Source organism: Haliotis cracherodii, unplaced genomic scaffold (genome assembly GCF_022045235.1).
Source record: "Haliotis cracherodii isolate W230 unplaced genomic scaffold, xgHalCrac1.p SCAF_10, whole genome shotgun sequence".
Classification (NCBI taxonomy): domain Eukaryota; kingdom Metazoa; phylum Mollusca; class Gastropoda; order Lepetellida; family Haliotidae; genus Haliotis; species Haliotis cracherodii.
In genome coordinates this window covers 33,256,300-33,274,476 of record NW_027266265.1, presented here as the reverse complement: position 1 = coordinate 33,274,476, position 18,177 = coordinate 33,256,300, and the positions used below count along the sequence as shown (strand labels likewise).

Below are 18,177 nucleotides of genomic sequence, written 5' to 3'. Positions count from 1 at the left end.
CTGTGTATCCGACTCACGTTTTGTTTGTGAAGAATCGTGGTGTTGAGAAAACATGCGTGCCAGGACTTCATACTTGCATAGATTATTGCAGATACTTCCATACAGAATACTGATTATACCGACGTATAGTGAAACATATAACTACATAATTTGGTGACATTTCAACAAAAGTAACAATTACAAAGTAGACATTTATGGATGACAACTTCTTTAATACTGTAAAGACGACGTTTAGGTATAGATCCTAATACCGCTGTCATGTGAGACTGAATGAGGAATATTGTACAGAATATATAGAGTGGTGGAGGATTGGTTGGTCGGTTTGTTGTTTTACACCGCACACCAATATTCCAGCTATATGAGGGCGGTCTGTAAATAATCGAGTCTGGACCAGACGATCCAGTGATTGATATCATGAGCATCGATCCACCCAATTGGGATCGATGACATGCTTCAACCAAATCAGCGAGCCTGACCACCCGATCCCGTTAGTCGCCTCTTACGACAAGTATAGTCGCCTTTCAGACCCATTCTTCCCCGGATCTTCACGGGTCTGGTGGAGGATTAACAGAAGATGATTAACAGTAACAACAATTGCATACATGAGTGGGATAGCATGAGTAAGTAATGAGAAGGATAATACTGTTGCAACATGATGGACAGAGAACACATAGGTAGGAGCCAATGGGACATGAAACCAATCGAACAGGACTAGTTGCATAGGTGTGGTGATTATTGCTTAATGAATTCATAGTAGGCGGATGGGATGAAATAGCCTTGATCTCTGTTGATTGGTGGCTTATGGTGGCAAACTCTGTTAATTTTCTTTCAGTGAAATCATGGAGGTTGTTGGAGAGGATTTGGACGTTGTTCCAGTTGATGTTATTCGGACTGTTGCTTATTTGCTGCCTGATTTGATGGTTGAGGTTTTGTGCTCTTTGATTCTTGTGTTGATGGGGCGGGATGTTTCACCTACATAAGGTTGTCCACAGTTGAAGTCACTTTTGTAAACTGCACCTTTAGGCTCTTTGGGTTTGGTTGTGTTCTGGCTCTGGCACCCTCAATATCTGGTAGGATATTGAGGGTGGAACTGGCGAAGAAGGTGTCAGTGTTGGTTAAGATGTTGTAGTAGCAGGGCTGGGTTTTGGTCTTGTTACAGGATGGCTCTTGTGCCGGTCAACTTTCCGGTACCAGGAAATAGGTTGGATGGGTGATGTGGTGAGGGCTTGCTGTCCTAAGTGGGTCATGTAGATTTCAGTAACGATAGGAGAGAGTGGGGATCCCATGGGTAGGCCGTGTATCTGTTAGTAGGTGGAATCAGCTTACTTTGATCTGTGATAAGAGGCAATTTATTGATTAATATACTAAACCCCAAATATGCCGAAATTATATCATTGTAGCTATTCCACTTGGTTTTATGTTATAAATCTAATACCTGATAGGTGAAAATGAAAAATGCCCTCTGTCACTCCTTTGAACTGTTTCTAATTTTAGATTTTAGAAATTATCCTTAACATACCTGGACCTCCCAGCATGTAGTTTCCACTCAGGGAAAACCCGTGAAGATCCGGCGTAGAATAGGTCTTCAGCAACCCATGCTTGCTGTAAAAGGCGACTATGCTTGTCGTACGAGGCGACTAACGGGATCGGATGGTCAGGTTCGCTGCCCTGACTCAATAGGCTAGCTCTATAAAACCGGCATTAGTCCGGACCAGTACATACAGACAGACAGTCACTCATACATACACACACGTGCAATAATTTTAAACGCGACGTTAAACCCCCTTTCACCTGCCCTATCACAAAAACATGTGGATAATTTATAGAAATTATCATACTGATTCTACACATGTACATGTGTAATGACGTCACATAGCGTCTCAATTTATCATTGATGACGTCAAACGGGAAGTGTTAGCTTGCCGACTCGACAGGGAATATATGAGGTGAGGTGAAATGGAGTTTAACGTCGCGTCCAAGATCATTGCACTTACATAGTGAGTGAGTGAGTGAGTGAGTATGGTTTTACGCCGCTTTTAGCAATATTCCAGCAATATCACGGCAGGGGACACCAGAAATGGGCTTCACACATTGTACCCATGTCGGGAATCGAACCCGGGTCTTCGGCGTGACGCGCACTTACATAGTGACGTGCATGCACGTGTGTGTGTATGTGGCTGCTTGTTCTAGTCCGCACTGATGCCGATTTATAGTGCTAGCACACTGAGATACCATGCCGCAGTTGAACATGAATACCCCACTCAGACACATTGAAATATTGCGGAGTGCGTCGTAAAACAACAAACACTCTTATAGCAAATCCAAGCAAATGTGGGCCAATCGGAGCAGTGTGCTGTCAGTCTCACGTTGTGCTATCGTCCTCTGTTGGCAGTGTGATATATAGTGTGTATATAATAACAGCGTAGCATATGTCACGGAGCTGTGCTCCAGAGACCAGAGAAAAAGACAAAAATAATCATTAAAAGGTGGTAATAGGTTTTGGTGTATTACTATCAGCTAATTGTATCAATAAACGACATTATAAAGGATAAAAAGACCAATTTACTATGACAATGATCACTGAATAATACATCAGTGCAAATAATCAAACTGATCAGCTAAGCAACTGTATAACTGTAAATCAAATATAAAGAGAGCAGCTAAATCAACACGTTGACATGGTACTGACAAGATGAACAGACAGCCAGTTAAGTCGGGTGCAACCAGATATGTACAATTATTGAGGTGGCAAATATGGCCATAAATACATAAGAAATATCTACAAGTACTAATATTTCCGCTAATCAAAGTGAAAATCAAAATTACAAAAAAACAACAACATTTCCAACACATGAATAAGGTAGCAAACATATATGAGCTAACATATATCAAATCAATACATGATAACAATGTGCGATTATACATTTAGAGAATAAAATTTACAGGTCACCAATTCTTTGAATGTGAAGCCACTTGACAACGACGACCACCGGACTTTGCCGAATGGTGACGGAAGCCGGACAACAAAACGCATCTGTGATGTCATTCTATTGTTTAAACGCTCCATTATGAATGTTGTTTGTCAATTGTACATTAAATTGAACCAACATTTCAATTAATTTGCACTTGAAATAGACGGAACTATTTTTTAAATATCTTGACAAGTCAATAATGTCAAATTTTGTAGGAAAACATGTGTCGCCAGCGGGGTTAGAACCTGCATCGTTTGATTTGAGGAAGTGTAATTGTCGACCTAGGCTACTGCGACACAAGAATATATGGTGTGAAATTGACTTATATATATATATAATATTGTGTTAGATCAGGTTACCGATAGCAATGTTCATATTAATAGCAATGACGAGAAAAAACACAAATCAGATAAATGGAGGTTATCACGCGAGTGTGTTTGGGGATGGTAAATATCCTGCATTAGGAATACACATTGTATTTAGCGAGTGTTTATTCCTAATACAGGATATTTACCATCCCCAATCACACAAGCGTGATGACCTCTTTATCATATAATGTCATTCTTTAATTCTGTGCTTTAAAATCGCTTTCCCTCTCTCACAAACATTATCGAAACATTGCGAGTTTTCATTACCGAAACATTGCGAGTTTTCCTGGAATGCGCGCATTAATATTTATTACGTCACAGGGTAAGTGATGTGTCAGTAGGACTGTGACAGTAGCCAATATAGTTCCAACTGAAATGGCGAAGCAACTTATACGCAAAACAACAGTTGTTTTTAATTGCCTTTCGTGGCAATCCATCGGGCTGTCCGCTAAAGTAACCGCCCTTTGTCAAAGGGAAGCTACTCTAACCCTAGTCTATGAGACGTCACGGCCACGGTCAGACGTTGTTGACAGTCGGTCTGTCCTTTCATAACGTTAAGAAGTGTAGTCAGATGTTCACACAACGACAAATCGAAACAAGGTAACAGATAAAACATATTTCGGCCGAATCCAACCATTTTGATTTGTGGAGAAGGTTTCAAGCCACAGAGGTCTACAAGCACAGATATGGCTACTGATCCCGCTTGGCTAGGCCTCGTGCCCTCGCAAAATTGTTTCGAAATTTATATCTCGAAAGTTGCCAAAACTTATAAAATGCCTTAGCTACGTCACGGTTAGACACTGATTTTCAGTATATTAGACTGTTCGTTTGATAATGATAGCAATTATCCCTGTAGTTTATCCAGATTCACGATGGTTAATTCTGACTCGATCGCCGAATGACGAGGGCGACGCCATGTTTGTTTATAAACATTGAAAGTAGTCCTACTTGACCTTTGATATTTGCATGTCTATCCGCATATGACCCCAACGGATATCGTTTTTATCCGTTGGCTTTACCCTGCCGAGAAACCTACCCATTATATGATAAACATATATATCCTCTATTTTTCCCATAATCCCCGTCAGTATGTATTTAAAATTCAAGCGACTAATCTTGATTATTGATCAGATCGTCTTGACTCGGCGCCGCCTTTCTTTTTTAAGAAATGCAAGTGAAATGAGAGGTGGAATCTGATTGGTCAATAGGAGGGACATAGAAGGGACATAACTCACAATAGCCACTGGTGGCGCTACGATCGAGCCCAGAAATTCCTGCCTTGTTCGGCAAGGGTGGAAACTCGTCTTTTACGGTCAGTGACTCATGGCGGCGATTGTATTGTAATAAAACGGGTCTTACCTAGCGAAGTGCATCAAATCAAGTGAGCACCTTCATTAAAAACAAACAGATTTGGAAAATGTCTGTCGACGTCCAGTTGACGGTACACATGCTTTGCAAATCTTGCAATCCACCAAATCTGCACTGCAGGTCACGAACCGGATATCGATTTCCTTAAGCGATATTGATTGGTCTATGTATACACTCGTTAGTCCAACCAAAATGTAACTCCATAATTGCAGCCTAATTGGGCAAGGGTGGAAACTAGACTTTTTTATAATCAGTTAGCCCCTAGTTTTAGGGTTAAGGTTGCATGTTTCATACTTCCTGTCGTTTCTGAGCACCATCTACACTTAAAATAACTGAAATCTCCGAATGGAGGTGACAAGGAAATGAAGCCAAATTGTTTTAGAAGCTGACATCTGAACCACAGGTCCTTTATTTAGATTGGGCAGTTAAAGTTCAATCCGGATTCACCTGATACGACATTCTTTGGACGTGACCTCAGATTTTCACACAGAGAAGCTTCATATCAGAGAAAAAGATCTGATTTCTAAGAGATTGTCACTAGTGTTTGAATCATTATGGTGTTCAGGGTTAACATAAATCAGCGACATTATCGTCAAGTTATGAAACCTTGTAATCTTTTCAGTTGTGCAAGTGAATTAGAATCCAGAATTAGAACAGGTTCCTAGGCTGAGAGGCGACTTACTGAATCATGCTCGGTAATTTAGTTGATTGAATATCACTTTGCCGTAAACTTTAAAGGCACGAGGAGTTGCTTATTATGTCAATCACTGAATTGTCTGGTGCAAATTCAATTTACAAACCGTTGTTATGTCTGGAACAGTGCAGCGTTAAACAAGAAACAAACAAATAATAAAGAATGTTACCATGGTAACGAGGAATTGTTCAATGTATATTTTAAAAGGTGGAACCATGGTAGATTTTTAATTATTGGTGTAGCTACCTCTGCCGTACCGACACAAGAGATGTGGCTCGCGAGGAGGCAAAGACGTGGATCTGCACCAAGGAAAAGTACAAGACTGTGCCGCATGTCCGAGCTGGGGTCATTCTGGGACAGTGGAAGAGTCCTGAGGACATGCAAGTGGAACTTGATGACCGATTTCCAGGGTGCATGAAAGGTGAAGACAAGAACAACCTCAATTATCAAGTTCTCCATTCAGTTAGGATCAATACCCTGAACCCATACCCGTGAAGATCCAGGGTAGAATAGGTCTTCAGCAACAAATGCTTGCGGTAAAAGTCGATTATGCTTGTTAGAAGAGGCAACTAATGGGATAAGGTGGTCAGGCTCGCTGACTTGGTTGATGCATGTCATCGTATCCCAATTATGTGGATCGATGCTTATGATATCAATCACTGGATTGTCTGGTCCAGACTCGATTATAAACAGACCGCCGTCATATAGCTGGAATGTTGAGTGCGGCGTTAAACATCAAGCAAAACAAACAAACTTATCCTCCATCTTTTCTCCTTATCTCCACTGTCCAAGATCGGAATCCAGCTAACGGACTCCAACTACCTGCTGCTTTGTATGAGGATCATGACGTGAGTGTCCCTCAAGGTCCTGGAGGTTCTCAAGGACAACAATTTTGTCAAGTGTCAGCATTCCATTGGATGCCCTCTGCCCGTAACCAGTAAGTCTTCAGGGCAATGTAGGTGCTTGTTTCCACTAGGTCTGTGTATTTCCTGATCTTTTTTAATTGATAGATTACGGTAATTTGTTGCAAATTAGCTGTGTCGGAGTCGGAGAACGAGACTGTGGGATTAACAGGTCTTAATAGCACTGATTTAATCGGTTCATTAGTGTCGGATAATTTTTTATGAGCTTGAAGATGTGAACAAATGAGTTATTGTTGGCTGCCTTGAAGAGCCTAGTGGTCAATGCGTTAGCTTGCCATGTCGAGGTCCCAGGTTTAATTCCCGACATGGGTACAATGTGTGAAGCCAAGGAGTGTTCAAATTCACATATTTCCGACTTGCCCAAGTAAACTTAAACATTCTACTTGCCCCTCCTGATTTTCAAATTGCCTTGATAAATCAGAGAAGAGAAGAAAACTTTAATTTTAACAACAAAACTTCATAACCATGTTAACTGAAGCAAAAGCTAATGGAAGATGTGCTCCTCCAAGATCCAATCCCTGGAATGGGAAAGCCCATTTGGGGGTTCCTCAACAGGTATTGCTGAAATATTGCCACTGTAAATTACTGTATGAAGTGCCCTTGTCCAATATGTAACGTCTGATTAATCTGCTAGTAACCTTTATTTGCCTCCGGTGCTCTCTCCTCAGATACTCAGACTGAGATAATGTCAGTTCGGCGCAGCAATTACCACTTTTGTCGCCACCGGGAACACCTCTACTTCCGTTATCGGCCGTGACACCAGTACAGGCTCCTCATGATGGTTGTACCTCATGCACACGCTCAGCACTTCGGCGCCCAGCCTTGCTACCTGTGCGTTGAAGGAGCAGCTACATTTCCAAGGATCGGATCTTGGATCATGGATGTGCTTGAACTAAAGGAGCATGTCCATCTGTCCTTCGGCATAAGATTTCGTTCCCCATCTCGCCACTTCCACTTGATGATTGGCAACAGATCCCTCATGTCCACTCCGACATCCGTCTGTCCCATCCTGTCGTTGTCGCTCATTACCACCTTCATGCAGGCGTTGGCTTTGGATGAGACTATTTGCCTTTTGGAGGACTTGGCTCAACTTCTCATGCATGCCACAGGTTTCCTCCTCCTTCTGCAACACAAGGCTTATAATTGAAGAGGCTGGGTGTCACCCATCCCTCTTGTTGGAGCTCTGTCAGGTATCAGATATCAGACAGTTTATTCAGTAATTTATGCATCAATGCACATAGTAAAATGCAGATTAGATATTAACATTTGTCGCGTGATGTACATGATTAGATTTTAAATTAAGTTACATATTCCTCATTATAAAGGCATGTTTTAAGAATATCGAAACAGCATGGATCAGGATTTTCAGAGTTTAGCAGATTTATCATTAACTGCTGGTCTTTAAAAATACCTTGCAACATGGGGAGTAATTTATACCTTAAATGATAATACGTTTCACAAATAAGTAAGATATACTTTGGTTGTCTCAGAAACTCTTTAACAGTCGGGTTCAGGGGGTTTATTAGAAATCTCTATCCACCACCTAGGCTGAAGGTACAGTTCAGGCCTTACAGATGTGTGTTACCCGCCTGGGTACCCAGTACACACACCTCCAGCGGTTCTGGCAAAAATTGGACCAACCCTTCCCGGACTGCTGGGTCATTCGGACTGCTGGGTCATTCAGACTACGGGTACATCTTACCTTTAACAGTGCAACCGCCGCTCACTGTATCACTGCTCAACTGTCGTTACAAGACAATATCCGGCTTCTTCTGGACAAGGAAGCAATAAAGCACCTTTCCCCAGAGGCCATCACACCAGGATTCATACATCTGCATATTCCTGGTTCCAAAGAAAATAAGTTAAAATTGCCACGGTGAAACTTTTTTCAACCTCCAAGGTCCACGCAGGCCTCATGATACACAGGTGTCAACGCCTGCTCAGCTTGCTCACTTCAGCAGGATAGGGTGGTCAGTCTTGCAGACTTGGTTGATGCATGTCATTGTATCCCAATTGCATGGATCAATGCTCATGTCAATCACTGGATTGTTTGGTCCAGACTTTCCCCATATAGCTAGAATATAGCTGAGTGTGGCATTTAACAAGCAAACAAACAAACACTTCTGCGCAGGACTCAACCCACCACAAGCGCGTGCAGCTACATCATCTGCAGATCTGCAGCGCTGGTTTGAATAAGACACGCTCGACCACGTTCTATCACGCCCGGCCTTGCTGTGGCTTAACCTCCAATGGTGGATCATTGAGTCAAACGTCTTCGGCGGGGACGACTTCATTCCAACACATCACCTCTTCTTCAGGGACCTCTGGGCTTCCAGACTAGGGACTGCCCCGTTTCTCCATTGACACATCAACTGCTTGGAGTTTCAAGGAATTCTGTAGGCTTTTCAGACGTTGCAGATGATCCTGCAGGAAATTCATCACATGATGGCGACGGACAATATCACAGTCGTTCAATACATCATTTGGCTGGAATGCATTCACTCCAAGAGTCTGCTGAATCTCACATTTGCATTCTATAGTCTCATTGACAGCATCCAATGGGAGATGAGAGCTAGCCACATTTCGAGCGTTTCCCAACATTCTCGACGATGCTCTCTCTCGCCCGTTGGGCAGCACCCACAGATTTGCTAGCTCTTTGGGCCACCCAATTGTTGACTTGTTGGACACGCTACAACCACCAGCTTCAGACATTCGTATCACTGATGCCTGATGATCTGGCTTGGGATCACAACGTTTTTCACCATTACGTTTCCACCTCTGGTGCTCCTTCCTTGCAAAAACTGGCATCCACAGTGGACATCAACATCCGCTTTATTGGCCCAGTCCAAATTTCAGGAGAGCATTTAGAACTTAGGACACACTGATGGCCAGGGCTTTCTCAAGGTTGTCAGCTCTCACCACCCATCTACGGAATCTCTGTATGACCAGAAATGGTTCTCTTTAAAGAATTATTGCCATCAACATGCATTGGATCCTACTTTGGCGACAAACTACTTACAGAAGAGGAAGCATTTGTCAGGCAGCACCAGTTATGTCTCAGGAATTTACTCGGTCATGGTTCCTTCATATCTACCCGTATTGCCACTGCTTTCTCTCTACGCTCCTTTCATGGCGGTGGGATTGGTACGTCTTACTCAGAAAACTTGTTGGTGTCGTTGGCCACTGCCCAGTGCGTGAGTTGCATTGATGTCTCCAGTAATTTCAATGTAAATGTTTCTTCCTCTGTCAAGGATAGTTGCAGGAATATCTCCAAGAATATGTTGTCCTCCTGTTTGTGACGAGTAATACATGCTGGGAGCGAGGTGGTCGGAGGGTGTAGTCGGGTGATTGCTGTACATTGTTCTACACTGTGATATGTTCAAAGCAAGCAGGATTATTCAATACTGTGTCAGGACAATTCCATAAAGAAGGTGAATGCTCTGTTTCCCTATAGTATTGCCTAGTAACTGTCTGAGGTTAGTTTGATCAACATTTAACTAATTTTATTCACTACTGCTCAGTCTCTAAAATCAAATTTAACTTCTTGTTTATGGTTTTTGTAGGAGCCCCCGACTGTCAATTTTCTAAATGCCCGCGGTGCATGTTATGGCGAATACGGTCAATATATGGTAAAACCATACCCCACACTTGAGATACAGGTTTTACTGTCTATGTTTGTGTTTTTCCAGGAGAGGTGATGAACCACTGGCCGTGTAACCCTGAGAAGATCATCATAACTCACTTCCCTGATGACCGCAGAATCATTTTTTATGGGAGCGGCTTTGGAGGAAACTCCCTGCTTGGCAAGAAATGTTTTGCCCTGCGTATTGCCAGTGTCAATGCCCGGGATGAAGGCTGGATGGCTGAGTACATGTTGGTGAGTAGGCTGCTGTCCCTGCTTTCATCCTTCTGGTGTTCCACATCCTCGGCACTCAGTGGTTATCTTGTGAGATTTCAATGGCAGAATAGGCGCCCTGCATGCTCATGCTAGTCCCCACGAGGATTAACGGGCAGAACCCCATTCTTGTCTCGTGAGAAATCAAGGGAGAATATGTCCCCAGCAGCCTATGCTTGTCTTGTGATAATTCAAGGGAGAATTGGTATACAGCACCGCAGTCTCGTGAAAAATCAAGGGAGAATAGGTCCCCAGCACCCAATATTTTTCTCGTGAGAATTCAAGAACAGAATAGATCCCAGCACCTTGCATGTCCCTACCTGGTTTCTAAGGCAGAATAGATCCCCAGCATCCATGTGCTGGTACCTACGAGGATTCTTAGTAGGGCTGGGACGAGTCCAAATTCATTACACAGTTACCCGAACCCGGCCTAGACCCAGCCTGGGAACCCGCTGTAGACCTCAAGAGTTGGGTACAAAATGTCCGATTGGGAATTGTTTTACTAGAAATAGTTCTTCAGCAACCCATTCTTGCCGTAAAAGGTGACTATGCTTGTCAGAAGAGCCAACTAAGCGGATCAGGTGGTCAGGCTCGCTGCTTTGGTTGATGCACGTCATCGTATTCAAATTGCGTGGATTGGTGCTTATGATGTCAATCACTGGATTGTCTGGTCCAGACTCGATTATAAACAGACCGCTGTCATATAGCTGGAATATTGCTGTGCGGCGTTAAACAAACAAACAAACAAACAAGCTTGCTTGTTATAACTGATGAAGATTAGATTGAGTTGGATCAGCTGCTCAGCTGGAATATAGCTGCCTTCAGCTTTAACACTCAGTCCTGCAGGAGATAAAGGGATTGGCAGTCCGACCTTGAAGGTCTCAAATGCTTAGAACTGGGTTTAATTCATATTCATTTTTATAGAATTTTATTACTGCTTTATGTATTGTGAAGAGCTTTAGTGCTGTTTTATGCTGAGTTATAGCAGTTATTGAAATAGGTGTTTAATCAGTGATGATGTAACAACTCCAACTATGCAAGTTATTGCAGCATATTCCTGTAATACTCGTAGGAGAATGTACAGAGTTGTTTCCTCATTAGGTCATGAGCATCACAAACCCTGCACGAGTTGGTCACGAATGACCCTGCAGGCAAGAAGAAATTCGTGCCTTCCTGGTGGGTGTGGGAAAACTAACCTGGCCATGATCACGCCTACCGTCCCTGGTTACAAGGTCAAGGTCGTTGGTAGGTTGTCTCCTCTGCTACCAATGTTTGTTCAGGACTTTTTTGCAACATTTGAATAGTTTATGATTGAAATTGCCAACCAGTACTACTGGTAGTAGTAGAGAGAAATGCTTAAAAACAACTGTATTCCTGGTATTGCATTCATCAGCAAAATACATAAGCGACAGGCTGACCAGTAATAGCTTCATTCTGACTGAACTCAATTTCAGAGGGTTATCTTTTGTGCCATTTTGCAATGAAGTTCGCATGACAAACCATCTGCTGTCAGGGATTTTTCTAGGGATTTTTATACACCAACATTCAGAATTAGGTCTGCGGCAAATGTTAAGTTCACAAATTCTTTATGGTAGCTATCATATATATATATATATATATATTGTCCAGTAAGGCATTTTTGTTTTGTTTTAGTTGGTTTCCAGATCATCTGACATGGTAGCAAAATAAAAATACTATTAAAATGAGTGAGTGAGTGAGTTGGATTTAACGCCGCTTTTAACAGTATTCCAGTTATAGCGAGGCGTGTCAGCTTAATGGGGGAGGAAAGCCCGAAGTGATGCAGGTCTCAGACATTTACCCCTTCGGTGAAACCCACGAGCACGGATATGGTGCTGACAAATCTAGAAAAATAATCGGGGCGAACCGGCATTCGAACCCAAAATCATAGGTTTCTGGCGTGCCCAAGCGCCGCAACTCTGCACAGCGAATCGCGGCGCCTTAGACGACTGGGCCACCCGTGCCCCTACTTTTAAAATGACTCTGAATGATGTTATGATCATTAGATCGGATCGGATCTATTACACCGATATGCCTAGTAGCAAAGGAACCCGCGAAGATCCGGGATAGAATAGGTCTTCAGCACCCATTCTTGTCGTAAAAGGCGACTATACTTGTTGTAAGAGCCAACTAAGCGGATCAGGTGGTCGCTGCTTTGGTTGATGCATGTCATCGTATTCAAATTGCGTGGATTGGTGCGTATGATGTCAATCACTGGACTGTCTGGTCCAGACTCGATTATTTACAGACCGCCGTCATATAGCTGGAATATTGCTGAGTGCGGCGTTAAACGACAAACAAACAAACAAACAAAGTAGCAAAGGAGTTCATGCATGATGAACTTTCTAATCAACCAATTGGTGTAGAGGCTTCTAAATCCTTGGTATGAGTGAGCGAGAGAGAGAGAAGCATTCAGAGCAGCATAGATGATTTCTCTATCTCACAAACAAACATAATCATCCACTTCCATATGGAAATTTATTTGATCAGTGCATTGACATACCTGTGTGAATGTTGTGCGGAACATCAGTATAAAGACATGGGAGAACCAGGTGTGGCATATCGGACATCCTGGGTTGGCTGCTCATTCCAACGCTCGCTTCGCGGCACCCGCCACTCAGTGCCCCATCATCCACCCCAAGTGGGAGGACCCAGCAGGCGTACCCATCAGTGCCATCATCTTTGGGGGCCGCAGACCCACAGGTAGGTGTTAACAACCAACAAAGCATGTCTTATTATATCATATTATATGAGGGACAATATTTTTGTATTAAAAAAATGTATTTGAAAGTCAAAACTGTATTTTCTTGACTTCAGTGCACACCCAAGCATGATGCACACACCCTTCTAGGGGATTCGGTGTTTTCGTAAATGCGCAGTCAAACAATGCATGGTATGTGAAATTTGCAATAAAACGTCACTGGACATGATGATTTATCATTTCAATTGTATTTACTGTTCTGCCGGGAATAGTTTTATATGCAGAGATTAAGATTAGTTGATGAGATCTGCCGATCACAACACACGATTTTATCGAAATTAATATAAAGAATATTGAATGATATTCTAACTAAAATTAATAAAATAGATTACAAACATTAGTCCAGATATGCAATGAATATTTTTTCATCAGATAGTGGAACTACAGGATATAGTTTTGTACTTCTGTACAGATTTGCTTGACATGGTATTTCCAGTGTTACATGCTCACAGTGATGTCTTCATGGTCTTTGCTTTGGGGAAAAAAAATTGAATTCTGAAACTTATCCTATCTCACACTTTGTTTACTTCCTTCTTCTTTCGATCATTATGTGGAAACGTGCTTGAACCACGTTTCCAGCTTTTAAAAGCATTTCACCCGAAGACATCCCACCACCCCATCAATTAGGTCACGCACTGTAATCCCTAGACTAACATTGAGTCTTTGAAATAATATTTTACAGAAAAAAAACAGTTATAGAAGCCCAGAGACTTTCTTCATTTTCAGAGACTAAACAAATCTGCCAATCTATAATTGGTTGGGATTTTACAGATTCCTATCACCCATCTCTGACATGCCACTGAAAGTGTGTGTGACAGGAATATTTACTGCCCCTTCTACTGTCAGTGGTAGGCACTTTTGAGGGCTGTACGTGTCAAATGTCCAGAAACCGATTTTGAGAGCATGCTTTAGTGTACCAGCTCCTAAGAGGCAGTATTTTGTGTGATTCTAGTCTGTCATACAAACCATGAAACCAATATCTCCAATATAGCCCATGCATGCTGAATATATTTTCTGGTTCAAAGAAGAACTTGAAATCGAATCCTATTTGGGATAAAATGACAGTAACAATGGCTTGGAGGCAAAACACAGGTACGTAGTGCTTGTAGCAGGGCAGAACACAGGTACGTCGTCTTGGAGAAGGGCAGAACACAGGTACGTCGTCTTGTAACAGGACAGAACACAGGTACGTTGTCTTGTAGCAGGGCAGAACACAGGTACGTCATCTTGTAGGAGGGCAGAACACATGTACGTCGTCTTGTAGCAGGCGGAACACAGGTACATCATCTTGTCGCAGGCGGAACACAGGTACGTCGTCTTGTAGCAGGCGGAACACAGGTACATCATCTTGTAGCAGGGCAGAACACATGTACGTCATTTTGTAGAAGGGCAGAACACAGGTACGTTGTCTTGTTGCAGGGCAGAACACAGGTACGTTGTCTTGTAGCAGGGCAGAACACATGTACGTCGTCTTGTAGCAGGGCAGAACACAGGTACGTCGTCTTGTAGCAGGTGGAACACAGGTACGTTGTCTTGTAGCAGGGCAGAACACAGGTACGTCGTCTTGTAGCAGGCGGAACACAGGTACGTTGTCTTGTGGCAGGGCAGAACACATGTACGTCATCTTGTAGCAGGCGGAACACAGGTACGTTGTCTTGTAGCAGGCGGAACACAGGTACGTCATCTTGTAGCAGGCGGAACACAGGTACGTTGTCTTGTAGCAGGCGGAACACAGGTACGTCGTCTTGTAGCAGGACAGAACACATGTACGTCGTCTTGTAGCAGGGCAGAACACAGGTACGTCATCTTGTAGGAGGGCAGAACACAGGTACATCATCTTGTAGCAGGCGGAACACAGGTACGTTGTCTTGTAGCAGGCGGAACACAGGTACATCATCTTGTAGCAGGGCAGAACACATGTACGTCATCTTGTAGAAGGGCAGAACACAGGTACATCATCTTGTAGCAGGGCAGAACACATGTACGTCGTCTTGTAGCAGGGCAGAACACAGGTACGTCATCTTGTAGGAGGGCAGAACACAGGTACATCATCTTGTAGCAGGGCAGAACACAGGTACGTTGTCTTGTAGCAGGCGGAACACAGGTACATCGTCTTGTAGCAGGGCAGAACACATGTACGTCGTCTTGTAGCAGGGCAGAACACAGGTACATCATCTTGTAGCAGGCGGAACACAGGTACGTCGTCTTGTAGCAGGCGGAACACAGTTACATCATCTTGTAGGAGGGCAGAACACATGTACGTCATCTTGTAGCAGGGCAGAACACAGGTACGTTGTCTTATAGCAGGGCAGAACACAGGTACGTCATCTTGTAGCAGGCGGAACACAGGTACGTTGTCTTGTAGCAGGCGGAACACAGGTACATCATCTTGTAGCAGGCGGAACACAGGTACGTTGTCTTGTAGCAGGCGGAACACAGGTACGTCGTCTTGTAGCAGGCGGAACACAGGTACGTTGTCTTGTGGCAGGGCAGAACACAGGTACGTCATCTTGTAGCAGGGCAGAACACAGGTTTATCGTCTTGTAGCGAGCAGAACATAGGTACGCTGTCTTGTACCAGGGAAGAACACAGGTACGTCGTCTTGTACCAGGGCAGAACACAGGTACGTAGTGTTTGAATTTCACAAGCTTGAGACTTAAAAATTGTGGCTAGTTTTGTCAGTACTTTACTCCTGAAGTTGACCAGTGAAGATCCGGAATGGAATAGGTCTTCAGCAACCCATTCTTGTCGTGAGAGGCGACGAATGGGATCGGGTGGTCAGGCTCGCTGACTTAATTGGTTGATGCATGTCATCGAATCCCAAATGCGTAGATCGATGCTCATGATGTCAATCACTGGATTGCATGGTCCAGACTCGATTATTTATAGACCGCCGTCATATAGCTGGAATATTGTGTGAATATTGAGTGCGGTGTTAAACAACAAACAAACAAACAAATAAACTTCTGAAGTAACAATGTGTGTAGTTACTAGTTACCTGTGGACAAGAGAGTTTAGTAATGTCATCTTTCAGGAAATGACCCAATGGCCATGCAACCGTACATGGGCTACAACTTCGGGATCTATGTACAGCACTGGCTGGACCTTGACAAGCCAAACAGTAGTTTTAAGTTGCTGATCAGTCTCTCTCAAAACATTTAATATGGCTCTTTTGTGTGTATGGTGTTTAGCCAGTTTAAATATCTGCAAAGTTTTGGTTTGATGATCCAGATGCCCAAAATATTCCATGTGAACTGGTTCCGTGTTGATCACGATGCCGAGCTATTGTGGCCTTGATACGGTGACAATATCCGTGTCCTTGACTGGATCCTGAAGCGTTGCGATGGCGAGGTGGACGCCGGTCGGATACCTGCCCCACAAAGGTATGTCATGTCTTAATGAGCTCTTCTGAATTCTGATGTAGACTGGTGTAGTGGAGCATGCATGCATAGAGAGACATAGATATAAGTGCAGATAGATAAGGGAGAGAATTCATGGATGTTAACTTCTTTATAAGGAGGAACACAACAGTTTGGAGTATATACTTACTCCATCAGGTCAGGTGAAATGGGGCTTAACTCGCATCCAAGTTTACTGCGCGTGTTTTTGTGTCGTTGCTTGTACTACTCCGGACTAATGCCGAATAACATGAATACACCACTCAGACACAGTATACCGACTCCGCGCTGCCAGTCCTTGTTTTAGCCCCCTAATGCTGATCGCCAGGCAGGGTAACAACAAGTACCATCTTTTAACGTCTTTGGGTGTCACGCGGCCGGGAATCGAAACCTGAACCTTTGGCTTTCCGGGCAGACGCTCTACCACTAGACCGCGGAGGCAGTCCTCCTTCATCAGGTGAATGGATGCTAGGATGCAGAGAGCAGATATATATGTACATGTAATAACAACAAAAGTTGCCTGTGTGTAGTACATCCATGAGGTGCTGTGTTGCAGGGGACTTCAACCTGGAGGGCCTGGCCAAGCCGGTACTGTGGGAGAGGCTGTTGAGTCTGCCAGGCAGTGCTGGCTGGAAGACACCCGCGAGTCTCGCCGCTTTCTGGAGTGAGTGAGTGAGCTTTTAGCAATATTCCAGCAATATCACGGCGGGGGACACCAGAAATGGACTTCACACATGTCGGGATTCGAACCCGGGTCTTAACCGCTAGGCTACCCGACCGCCCCCCGCTTCCTGGAGGACCAAGTGGGCAGCGACCTGCCCAAGGTCATTTGGAAGCTGCTGGACCAACAAGAGAAGGCCTTCTCTGACATGCCAGACAAGTGGTGTGGAGATGACGTCATGCCCAGCAGACATACGAGTCCGATGATCAGACGCAATTGAAGAATAGCAAAATATGTCTCTTGCAATATGTACATTAGCATTGTAACTGATAGCGATGTTGTATGTCCTGGTTTTCCGTATTGTTCTAGAGATGACGTTTTTTGTTTGTTTGTTGTTTATATGACGGCGGTCTGTAAATAATCGAGTCTGGACCAGACAATCCAGTGATTGACATCATGAGTATCGATTCACGTAATTCGGATACAATGACATGCATCAACCATGTCAACGAGCCTGACCACCCGATCCCGTTAGTCGCCTTTTACGACAAGCATAGTCGCCGTTAAGTTCATGTAAATAAAAAAATCAAATTTGTGTCTGACTAACCCTTACATACTTTTCCACACAACAATGAAGACCGCCTCCGTGGTCTTGTGGTAGAGCGTCCGCCCGGAGAGCGGAAGGTCCAGGGTTCGATCCCGGGCCGCGTCATACAAAAAGACGTTAAAAGATTGTACTTGTTGTTACCCTGTCTGGCGCTCGGCATTAAGGGGCTAAAACAAGGACTGGTCGGCTCGGAGTCAGTATACTGTGTCTGAGTGGGGTATTCATGTTAAACTGCGGCATGGTATCTCATTGAGCTAGCACTATAAATCGGCAGCAGCCACACACACACATACACGTGCATGCACGTCGCTATATAAGTGCAATAATCTTGGACGCGACGTAAACCCCACTTCACCTCACCTCACCTCACACAACAATGAGCTTTGAAAACACTCAAAAGTTTACGTACCAGACTACGTCACTGATCCCTGTGTTACATGTACTTTTGTCATGCTTTCTCGCGCTTGACGTATTCAAACTGTGGGTACATGTTATGTTCACATGTTCCCGGC

The 18,177-nt window shown here is 43.7% G+C and overlaps 1 pseudogene; it reads left to right on the top strand.

The window, feature by feature from the left end:
• Positions 1 to 1,160: 1,160 nt before the first annotated feature.
• Positions 1,161 to 17,338, top strand: LOC139453722 (phosphoenolpyruvate carboxykinase [GTP]-like; annotated as a pseudogene).
• Positions 17,339 to 18,177: the final 839 nt, after the last annotated feature.